Source organism: Myotis lucifugus, unplaced genomic scaffold (genome assembly GCF_000147115.1).
Source record: "Myotis lucifugus unplaced genomic scaffold, Myoluc2.0 scaffold_678, whole genome shotgun sequence".
Lineage (NCBI taxonomy): Eukaryota > Metazoa > Chordata > Mammalia > Chiroptera > Vespertilionidae > Myotis > Myotis lucifugus.
In genome coordinates this window covers 185,106-196,147 of record NW_005871726.1, presented here as the reverse complement: position 1 = coordinate 196,147, position 11,042 = coordinate 185,106, and the positions used below count along the sequence as shown (strand labels likewise).

General features: G+C 48.5%; 1 long non-coding RNA gene across 1 annotated transcript; it reads right to left on the bottom strand.

Moving 5' to 3' along the window:
* Nucleotides 1-7,528: 7,528 nt before the first annotated feature.
* On the bottom strand, nucleotides 7,529-9,274 carry LOC111823781. Its single transcript, XR_002826886.1, has 2 exons — nucleotides 8,259-9,274; nucleotides 7,529-7,796 (listed from the first exon to the last, which is right to left on the bottom strand). It is a non-coding gene; the product is annotated as an uncharacterized LOC111823781 (long non-coding RNA).
* Between the last annotated feature and the right edge of the window lie 1,768 nt (nucleotides 9,275-11,042).

The window sequence follows — 11,042 nt, the reverse complement described above, 5'->3', positions numbered from 1 at the left end:
CTCATCTCATCACCCTGGAATGATAATCGCAAGATGCTATTTTTACCCTGGTTAATGTTTCCAAAATGCATCGATCCTAGGACTCAATTTACTATATTTCAAAAAGATTTCCTGAATCCCCCCTCTAAATTATGTTCAGTAGGGTCTGGGCACAGAAAGGGAAACCAATTTATTTATTTTATTTTTTTATTATTATTTTTTTTAATATATTTTATTGATTTTTTACAGAGAGGAAGGGAGAGGGATAGAGAGACAGAAACATTGATGAGAGAGAAACATCAATCAGCCGCCTCCTGCACACCTACTGGGGATATGCCCGCAACCAAGGTACATGCCCCTGACCGGAATCGAACCCGGGACCCTTCAGTCCGCAGGCCGACGCTCCATCCACTGAGCCAAACCGGCTAGGGCTATTTATTTTTTTAAAAATATATTTTATTGATTTTTTTACAGAGAGGAAGGGAGAAGGAGAGGAATAGAGAGTTAGAAACATCGATGACAGAGAAACATCGATTCAGCTGCTTCCTGCAACACTCCCTACTGGGGATGTACCCACAACCAAGGAACATGCCCCTGACCGGAATCGAACCTGGGACCCTTCAGTCTGCAGGCCGATGCTCTATCCACTGAGCCAAACCGGTCAGGGCCATATTTATTTATTACACACACACACACCCTTCTCAGTGTTACCCTGTGTGCTAGTGAGAGAAGTTAGCTTGAACGCAGGCAGATAGGGCAGGGTCCAGTGTGAAACAAAGGCAAGTGGAACAGGCAGGGACAGACACGGCAGTTTGAGCAAGCCTAATCACAAAAAACAACCATGCTGATATAATAGAATGTTTTTGGACACAGAACGGGAGGTATGGGAAACCAAGGGAGGGCCTGCAGCAAAAAAAGTGGCTTGTAGCAAATATATACCCCTGGACTACAAGGCTCATGGGCAGCCATTATTGGGCCCCCCTCCCCATGCGGGGAGTCTAAATCTGCTTGTAATAAATTTTCCACACTTTTGCTTAAATCTTCTGGTCCTCGGAGCTCATTCTTCAGCATTGAGAGAGACAACCCCTGGGGAAAAACCTCAACTCACCGTTCTGGTTATCAGCAGGAGCTGGTATTGCCCCCATTTTACAGGTGAGAAAACAGCACCAGGGTGATTAAGGAACCCAATATAACTAAACTCCAATGTGCACTTAACTACTGCACTGTACTATATATGCATCATCCTATATAATGAAAGGGTAGTATGCAAATCCACCAAACTGCAGAATGACCAGTCACTGACGTGCACTGACCACCAGGGGGCAAACGCTCACTGCAGGAGCTGCCCCCTGGTGGTCACTGTGCTCCCAAAGGGGGAGTGCCGCTCAGCCAGAAGCCCAGAAGCCGGGCTCATGGCTTCTCCACGGCAACACTAAGGATGTCCAATTGCTGGGGAGCAGGCCTAAGCCATCAGTCGGACATCCCCCGAGGGCTCCCAGAATGCAGAGTGCGGAGAGGGCACAGGCTGGGCTGAGGGACACCCCCCCCTCCCCCCCCCAGTGCATGAATCCCGTGCACCGGGCCTCTAGTGTTAATGATAAAATGAGGAACTTGCTAAGACTTATGTCCTGATTCTCCAACCTCATCTGCTTAGGAAGGGGCTGGTACAGTATAAAAAAGCCATTTTTTTTTGTTCCTTAGTCACTCCACTCCTGGAAATCTATCCTATGACACTATTTTTTAAAAAATATATTTTATTGACCTCTCAGAGGAAGGGAGAGGGACAGAGAGTCAGAAATATCGATGAGAGAGAAACATCGATCAGCCGCCTCCTGCACCCACCCCCCCCACTGTGGATGTACCCGCAACCAAGGTACATGCCCCTGACCAGAATCGAACCCGGGACCCCTCAGTCCGCAGGCCGACACTCTATATACTGAGCCAAACTGGTCCTGGCGCCTATGACACTATTGACCACTACTGGATTGTGAGATTTTGGGGGGATGGTAAACTTCTTAAAGAAACAATACTTTCCTTTTCAGTGTTGCTGTATCAATTTTAATGTGTTTTAGTGTTGCTGTATCAATTTTAATTTTTTAATTAGCTTAAAAAAGACTGACATAAGTAAATACTGTTAAAAATGAATCAGTTTTTGAAATGATACTTGATAGATAACATTATGGGTGATATGAATAGATGACAAATTTTGTGGAAGGTAGGGTCAGTGCTGGGGCCGTCAGCGGCCGCAACAGGAGTCAGGGACTGTAAGTGAGGCAGTTGCAACTCTGCAACCCTGACCAGGGATCAAACAACTTTTGATCCCTGAAATTCGAGGAACACAGTGCTCACAAAAGTCCAAAGGGAGAAAAATTCTTATAGAGCTGTTGATGTAGCAGCCTCTGTAATAGTCAGGAGTTTTGATTTACAGGTGACAGACTTTACATTGGCTGATTTAAGTGAAAAAGGGATTTGTTTCAGGATAGTATTAGGCAGCTTATAGAATTGTGGGATGGGCTGGAGGAATAGCTCCCAAGCCGTAGAACTGATCTGATAAGAAAACTGTTGCCACTGCCACCAAACACTAAATGCCGGGACTTAGACTTCTCTGCAACAACTGCTGGTGGCACTGAAAACTCTGCTGCATCAAGAAAGGGACCTCTCTCCTCGCTCTTCCCGCCCCCCACCCCCGCCCCCCAAGCCTGGCAAATTCAAAGTCTCACATATGTATTGGAGCAGGCTCAGAGATGTATTCTTTGATGTTGGGGGCAGAACTAGTAGCAGGAAATTTCCCCAGATGCCTGTGGCCAATGTCACAGTAAAAAAGTGGAAGGATCACAAATGTTCCGTATGTGGATATGGTAGCATGAATTTTGGCACAGCCGCTGGATGAAATATTGGAGTGGGTTCAAACTGCAGAGACAAGGGTTGCCAACCACCTGTGTAAATGCTTGTGAGTCGTGCTAAATGAAGAGGAAGGCTTGCTGCTATAGAAAAACTAGAGGCCTGGTGCACGAAATTCGTGCAAGGGGCTGGGGGTGGGGGTCCCCTCAGCCCAGCCTGCACCCTGTACAATCTGGGACCCCTCGGGATGTCCGACTGCCAGTTTAGGCCTGATCCCAATGTAGATTCACCAAATCTATGTTGGCAATGATCCCAGGGATCAGACCTAAATTGGTAGTCGGACATCCCTCTCACAATCCAGGACCGCTGGCTCCTAACTGCTCACCTGCCTGCCTGCCTGATTGCCCCTAACTGCCCCCCTGCTAGCCTGATCACCCCTAACCACCTCTGCCTGCTGGCCTGGTTGCCCCTAACTGCCCCCCTCTGCCGGCCTGGTTGCCCCTAACTACCCCCAAACAGCCTGGTCACCCCTTATTGCCCCCCCTGCCGGCCTGGTCACCCCCAACTGCCCCCCACCACCAGCCTGGTCGCCCCCAACTGCCCTCCTCTGCCGGCCTGGTCGCCCCTAACTGTCCCCCCCTGTCGGCCTGGTCACCCCACACAGCCTGCTGTTGAGTCGTTTGGTCGTCCCTCACTAACCCCCCTGCTGGCCTGGTTGCCCCATGCAGCCTGCTGTTCGGTTGTCCGGTTGTTTCAGTCCTGACGGCCCCTGGCTTTTTATATATTAGGATAGCATGCATATAAGGTGGGGTGAGACAAAGGAAGTCGAAAACAATTATGTCTTTAGGAGACTGAATTTGCTTAAGGAGAGAGATTGTTCTCTCTTTCAAACATTTTATGTGATTATAGTTAAAAAAGAAAAGTTTTTTATGTAGAATCTTGAACTCTTTAAAAAGATGCTCTTGAAATCACATGGCCTCTGCCCCGCCCCCACCCCCAAGAGTCCATTCATTCTGCTATGTGGGAGACACTTTGTGTTCTTGCTAATAACCATTTTCCATCTTCCTGTAGGCAGGGCTCTGATTTTGTTCAGAATGGCCCTTCTCCTGTTCCAGGGATAAACCCTGACAGGTCTGGTCCACTCTCATGGTCCTATTCTGGCCAGGCGGTTTGTTTAGGGTTGGTTGCTACTCCTATGGGGCCAGTGATTAGTAAGAGGTCTGCTTATGGGGATTCCTCATTCTTAAGAAGGAAACACCGAAGAAATGGACCTTCTTCTGATTCTGAGTGGTCCTTGGTCTGGATGGGAAGCCTAGAACTCCTGTGCCCATTTTGTTCCCAGGCAATAATGCAGCCAAAATCCAGAAGAGAGCAAAGTAAAGAGGATCTTAGAAGGCTGGACTCCTTGTGGTATGTAATGACAATGTTCTTATCGTTTAACCCAGACTGTGTCAGAGTTGTCTGTTATTTGCAGCCAAATCCTAACAGATTATAGTGCTTGTCCCCTGAGACATACTTCTTGGTTTCACTCGTGTGAGACAGTGACTTGAGTAGGCCAGGCCTGGGCTTCCTTTATCTCCATATCCTCTGTGCCTGGCCACTGCAGTCCTCTGTGAATGTTTGCTTTGAATTAATGAGCCTTCCAAACTGAAGGGTGCCTCTATGTGGTGCCCCAGACTTAACACATCTAAAACAGGTTCTCAGTTCTCTCCCATACTCTCCTCCCACATCTAATAAGCAGCATCACCACTCACCCTTCCCCTCACTCCACACCTAACCCAGTACCCAGTCCTGCTGGTTTTTGCTCCAAAATATATCCTGAATGTGACCACGTCTTCCTAGCTCAACTGTGGACACTGTGGTTCAATATGGGATCATCTCTCATCTAGGTCACCTTATAGGTTCTCCAATGGGCCTCTCAGCTTCTACTCTTTAAAAATAATAATAATTTTTATTGGTTTTAGAGAGGAAGGGAGAGGGAGAGTTAGAAACATCAACGATGAGAGGGAATCATTGATTGGCTGCCTCCCACATGCCCCCCAATGGGGATCCAGCCCACAACCTAGGCATGTACCCTGATGGGGAATTGAACCGTGACTTCCTGGTTCATAGGTGTCCACTGAGCCACGCTGGTCGGGCATCGGCTTCTACTCTTATTCTCAATACCTGTCAAATCCATCCTCCACTCAGCAGCCACATCAGTCTTTAAAATATGGGTGAAAAATTAATCCCCCTTCAATGACCCCTTATGACACTTAGTATAAAAACCAAACTCTTACTTGAAATGGATGAACTGTAGGCAGGTAAATGTTATCACAAGAAAGCTGTTATTAAAGAACCCAAACTCCTGTGGTCTACAGACCTGCATGATCTGGCCCCTGCCTACCTCTTTGACCCATCTAGTATGAGTTTCCTCTCCCTCCCTCCCAGCCACAATGAGCCAAACCGGCAAGGGCTTTGATGTTTTTCCTGTAGCTTTCCCCATGGCTTGTTCTTTCTCCTCATTCAGGTCTCACCTCTGTATCTAAAGTAATGCCAGGTCATCCTGTTATCAATTGTCCCCTTGATTTTCGTCATTGCACCTAAATATTCAAAATTATAAAGTTTGCTTGGTTGTTGTTTTTTCTGTCTCACCAGCTCATGAAATAAGAACTTATTTTTTACTTTTAAGTACAGTGCCTAACAGGTGAAGAAGTATTTGTTGAAGGAATTATGTGTTGAATCGTATCAGTTGAGCATTTGTGTTGGGCTTGTTAAGTTTTCTGATGTTTTCAATAGAAAGCAAATTTTGTATTCACATTCATTTTAAAAATAAAGATGAGTCACCCTAGCTAGTTTGGCTCAGTGGATAGAGCATCAACCTGCAGACTGAAGGGTCCCAGGTTCGATTCCAGTCAAGGGCACATGCCCAGGTTGTGGGCTTGATCCCCAGTAGGGGACATGCAGGAGGCAGCCGATCAATGATTCTCTCTCATCATTGATGTTTCTATTTCTCCCTTCCTCTCTGAAATCAATAAAAATATATTTAAAAAAATAAAATAAAGATGAGTCACTAACTTTTGGAGCGTCTGTTATCTATAAAATGGGGATGGAGTGGCAAGGTTAAACCGTATGATTTCCTAGATTTATTGTAACTCTGACTTCTAAAAAGAGGTTGTAATTGAAATGAGTACTGGGCTGGCCAGCAACTTAATGGAAAATTGAGGACCAGGACCCAGAGCTTTGTCCTCAGAGTCACTAAACAGACTTTTTGGAAGCTCAAGGCCATCCTTCACTCTTCTCCCTACCAGCCAGCCTGGCAGTGCTTCCTCAGAAACCTCTCTGGACATTCTCCTTGGTACAACCCCACTGCACTACCCTGGCCAGGTCAGCATCAGCTCTCCCAGACACTGCAACAGTCTCCTCTCTGCTTCCAGCCCCCAAGCCCCAGGCCCATGCTGGACCTGAATGCCCTTCCAAACACAGAACTTTGATCATACCCATATCACTCAGATGTGACTGGAGACATTCTAATTGAAAACACTTAGTGAATGTCACCCAAAAGCTGCTAAGTAAAAGGCACTTGAGAGGTGGCCCAGGTGGTTTGGCCACACCTGGCTTCCTGGAGGGGATCACACTTTGAAGCCAAAACAGGAGGGAAGAAGATGGACAGCAGTGAGGGAGATGGTGTGTGTCGTTCAGAGGCAGAGCCAAAGTAAAGCCCGAGTTCTTTAGGCTGTCAAACTGCCCTGACAGAACCGAGTATGACTTGGAGGGCCAGGAGGTCTAGGCCAAAGCACCAAGGCTGATTGTGACATCCAGGAAAGAAGACAAAATTCCAGAAATCCCCTTCTCTTGGGGTGAGGGAAGGTCAGGATGACCTCCAGAAGAATCCCACAAGCAACCACTTCTCTTCAGTCAGACCCTGTTTTTTCCTTTAAAGCACCACCTTCTGCCATGCTCAGCCCACCCCAATCTCAGATGGGTCCACGATCCAGTTTACAAATTAGCATACTCTATCCCTCCTGGTTGCAAGTACTGGTTCAGGGTTAGTATTCTGTTTCAACCCCAACTGGCATACTAACCAAGTTCAGTTCTGGCACTAACTGCCCAAAGTTAGCATAGACACAAGTTAAGGGCTCAGTCCTTGACAAGACTGCCCCCACCTCAAATGCCAGCTGCAAGTGGAGTCCCCCAGCCACCTGCACTTATGACCAACTGGCTACAGATGTGGGAGTTCCCCATGCCCCCCACTCCGTTTGATAATTTGCTAGGACAACTCAGAATGCAGGAAAGTGCTGTGGTTCATGCTCACAGTTTCATAATCAAGGATACAAGTCAGGAACAGCCAGATGAAGAGACACATAGGGTGAGGTCTGGGAGGGTCCAAATACAGAGCATCCATCCACTCTCCCCATGGAATCAACATATCATCCTCCTGGAACATCAATGCATTCACCAACCAGGAAGAACTGGTTGGGCTTCACTGTCCAGAGTAGTTATTGGGGCTTCATTATTTAGGCATGATTAATGAAATCATTACCATGTGACTGAACACAATCTCCAGGCCCCCTCCCTGCCCTCCTTGGATGCTGAGCTGGCTCAAAATCCCAACCCTCTTATCACAACGTTGGTCTTGGTGGTGACCAGCCCCCATTCTGAAGATATTTAGGGGCTTGCCATGAGTCACCTAAGGGGCTCATGAATAACAGACACTTCTATCACTCTGGAAATATCAAGTACTTTTAATCCTCTGTGCCAGGAACATGGGACAAAGATCAGACAAATTCTTTATTATACAACAGATGTTTATTGGGTGACCCAAGCTGAGCTGATGAAATTAAACCCGACTGCATTTGTTGGAGCTGTTGGGAAAGCCAGGATCTTTTTCCGCTAGGGTTGTTACTCCAGTAAGCTTGCAGCTGCAGGCAGCCATATCGCTACCTCTGAGGGTACAACCTGCCTGAGAATGAAGATAGTCCCGAAAAGAAGCAGAACTAAGAGAAAGAGACCAAGTTCAAATGGACATTGAGCTTTTGGCTCTAAGCATGCCTGAAGTCATTCTATCTTTGATTTTTCAAAATTGTGAACCAATAAACTCTCCCTCCTTTTATGTTCAATCAACCTTAAATTGGAGTTTCCATTGTAGCTGAAAGCATCCTGAGAAGTACATGCCCTCTTACTGAGGAAGACGTGTTGCTCACTTCCTTATCAATATCTTGGCTTAACCTGGGCCCTGGATCCCATCCTTCCCACCTTCCCCAAAACGCATTCCTTCAATTACCATCCTTTCTACTGGCTCCTTTCTCCTTAGACTTTTGACATAATTAGGTCTTCCTCGGGATATAAACCGGCAAATCTTTTCTTCCCTTTAAAACTACAACCCACCATATCTCTTCCCTTCCCTTTTTGGTCAAACTGTGAGATAGTTCTCCACATCCCTCCTCCCACTTATTCACCTTCCATTTGTTCTTCAGTCCTCTACCATTTGGCTTCTGCTTCCACCATGTCCCTAAAATTATTCTCACCAAGGTCACTGAGCAATGGTAGTCATTATAGAAGACAATAGCAGTATCATGGATCTCTGTTTATCATTTGTTTTTGCCCATCCCCCCCATATACACTCTATACTCCCACACCCCCTGGTCTTTGGTGTGTGGTTTCTAAAAGAACTTCCAGGTGGTTTTTCTTTCTTTTCTGTTTTTGTTTTTCGTTTGAGGAATGTTGGAGGCTTGGCCTTGGAATTGACATCTCCTGGGGCAACCCTTGGTCAACAGCTGAGGGTTGTTGGTATATGTAGGGCCCAGTTCCCTCATTTCCTGACAAATCTGAGGCATAACTTAACATCCAGAGCTCCCCCATGGTAAAGCTGCCTGAGATCACATGCTTGCTTGGTTTTCCTCTCCTGCTTTCCCCGCTCCCTCACTGGTTTCTTCTTGTAGCATGTTTTAAATAAATAACTTGCACACAAATCCTCATCTCAGGGTCTGCTTCTGGGAAGAAGACATCATCTCTGCAATTTTTTTACTCCTCTTTCTTTGTCTCGTTCCCCGAATTAGGCTCTGGCCCTCCTCTTTCTACATATATTACTTGGACAATGTCATTCATATCCATGGTTTCAACTACTATCATGTCTGATCACCACTAAACTGCTTTGTGCAGTTCAGACCATCGATCCATCTCTGCTGAAGAGCTCCACTTGGTTGGCCAGACACCTCCTGGACTAATACAGTAGTCACTAGCCACATGCTCTTTGTGACAGGCTGTTAAACAGACATGAGCAGAGCAAGGGCAATGGGCCAGGTGCAGGTCACCAGGGTGTAAAGCCCCAGGGGCCTAACAATAGACAATCCATTAAAGGGTGGGACCCTGCTCCCCCGATGACCTTTCCTCCTCTAGCATCTCTCGTCATGGGGTTTGGACCCCTAACCTTTCCGCTCCAGAGATAATATCTATGCCTGAGTTATGTTTCAGCTCCAGGCCCAGAGAAACAACAAAACCAGCCAGGCTGATGTCAGGACCAGTTGTGCTGAATAATGACCCCCCTCTCCTGGTGCCGGCCAATCAATCAGTGGAAACCACAACCCTGAAAGGACACACCTGGAAAGCAGCTGACTATTCTATTGAGATCTTCTCCTGGGACCACCCTTAAAGCCCTCAGGAAGAGGACCCAGTGTGCTCTGCTAGCCCTGCCTCCCCCCCCCCCCCCCACTTACCCCTATTAGCTTCCTCACTCCCAAGCTGCAAGGGCCCTCCCTTTACCTTCATGACTTGTTTCCTAAGCCCATTTCTAGTAATTACTTCTTCCACACTTTACTTGACTTACCAAATGTTATCTTGGCTCTGAATTCTTACCTAGCCAGAACCCAAGGACCAAGGTTGCTGAACCTGGGTTTGGTCTAGCCAGCCGTGGGCAAACTACGGCCCGCGGGCCGGATCCGGCCCGTTTGAAATGAATAAAACTAAAAAAAAAAAAAAAAAAAAAGACCATACCCTTTTATGTAATGATGTTTACTTTGAATTTATATTAGTTCACACAAACACTCCATCCATGCTTTTGTTCCGGCCCTCCGGTCCAGTTTAAGAACCCATTGTGGCCCTCGAGTCAAAAAGTTTGCCCACCCCTGGTAGTCACACTAGCCACATGCAGCTGGTGGTTACCACATTGGACAGCGCCAACATAGGACATTTCACTCTGCAGAAAGCTTTATTGACAGCGTGGACACATTTCCAAACTTAACCTCATCACCAGCCCCTTGCTTTCCTTGCATTCCCCCACGATCCCTGTCCTAGACAGTGACGGGCCAGCTACAGAGAAGGTGAGTGTCCGGGTACCAGGGAGGAAGAAGGCGACCACAGAACTAAACTCTTTTCCACTGATATCTTTCTCTGAACCGGGAAGATGGGTGGACAAAGATGGACGGAGCCATTAACAAAGGCTATCTGTGCGCTGATGTCCGGTTAGAGCGCAGGCCGGGGACCAAGGCTGGCCAGGCCACAGTGGATGTCCCCAACTGCGCCAGGCAGCCTCGGCCTTGCACCAACGTGCGTGTGTGAGTTCAGGCTTTTCCCCATCGCCACGCTCCTGGGCCACTTGCCTCTGTGTTCCAGGACGAGCACTGAATCCAGACCGAAAAGCTAAAGTCGGTTCTGGAAACATGGCGCCCCTCAGGGCAGAGGCACGCTCCTACTGGAGGCGCTGAGCTGCGAGGCCGCAGCGTTTGGGGCCGCGGAGAGCCGGGAGCCGGGAGGAGGTGGGCACGGGCTCCCGGCACCGCTCGGCCTCTGACTCCGGTGGGTCGTCCTGAGGAAGCGGAGCCCACTCCGGGGTTTTCAGCCGCTCGAGCAAGCGGTTCCCTTACTGCTCGGGGTAGTCGGGGCGGTCAGAGGAACAGGACTGACAGGTCCCTGCGCTCGGTGTGAACCATCCTCTGCACCCTCGGGATCCCCAGGTTCTGTCTCCGGCCTTGATGGCCTCCTGAGCCCCGGACTGTTCGTCCACCGCCTCCCAAGTCCACCGACACGGCCCAAACGGGCGTTATTCCCGGCTCTCCCCCGCCCCCGCCTTTATTCCCCGGGTCGGAGAGGGAGCCTCGTCCAAACTCTCGCCGTTTCCTCGAGGAGCCAGGGCCGCCGGTCCAGGCTCCGCCTCCTCGCGGGGCCTTACCGAGGTCACCCCCGTCTTCCCGGGACCAGCTCCTCGGGGCGGCATCCGCGCCGCCGCCGGGCCGGGCGCTCTAGGC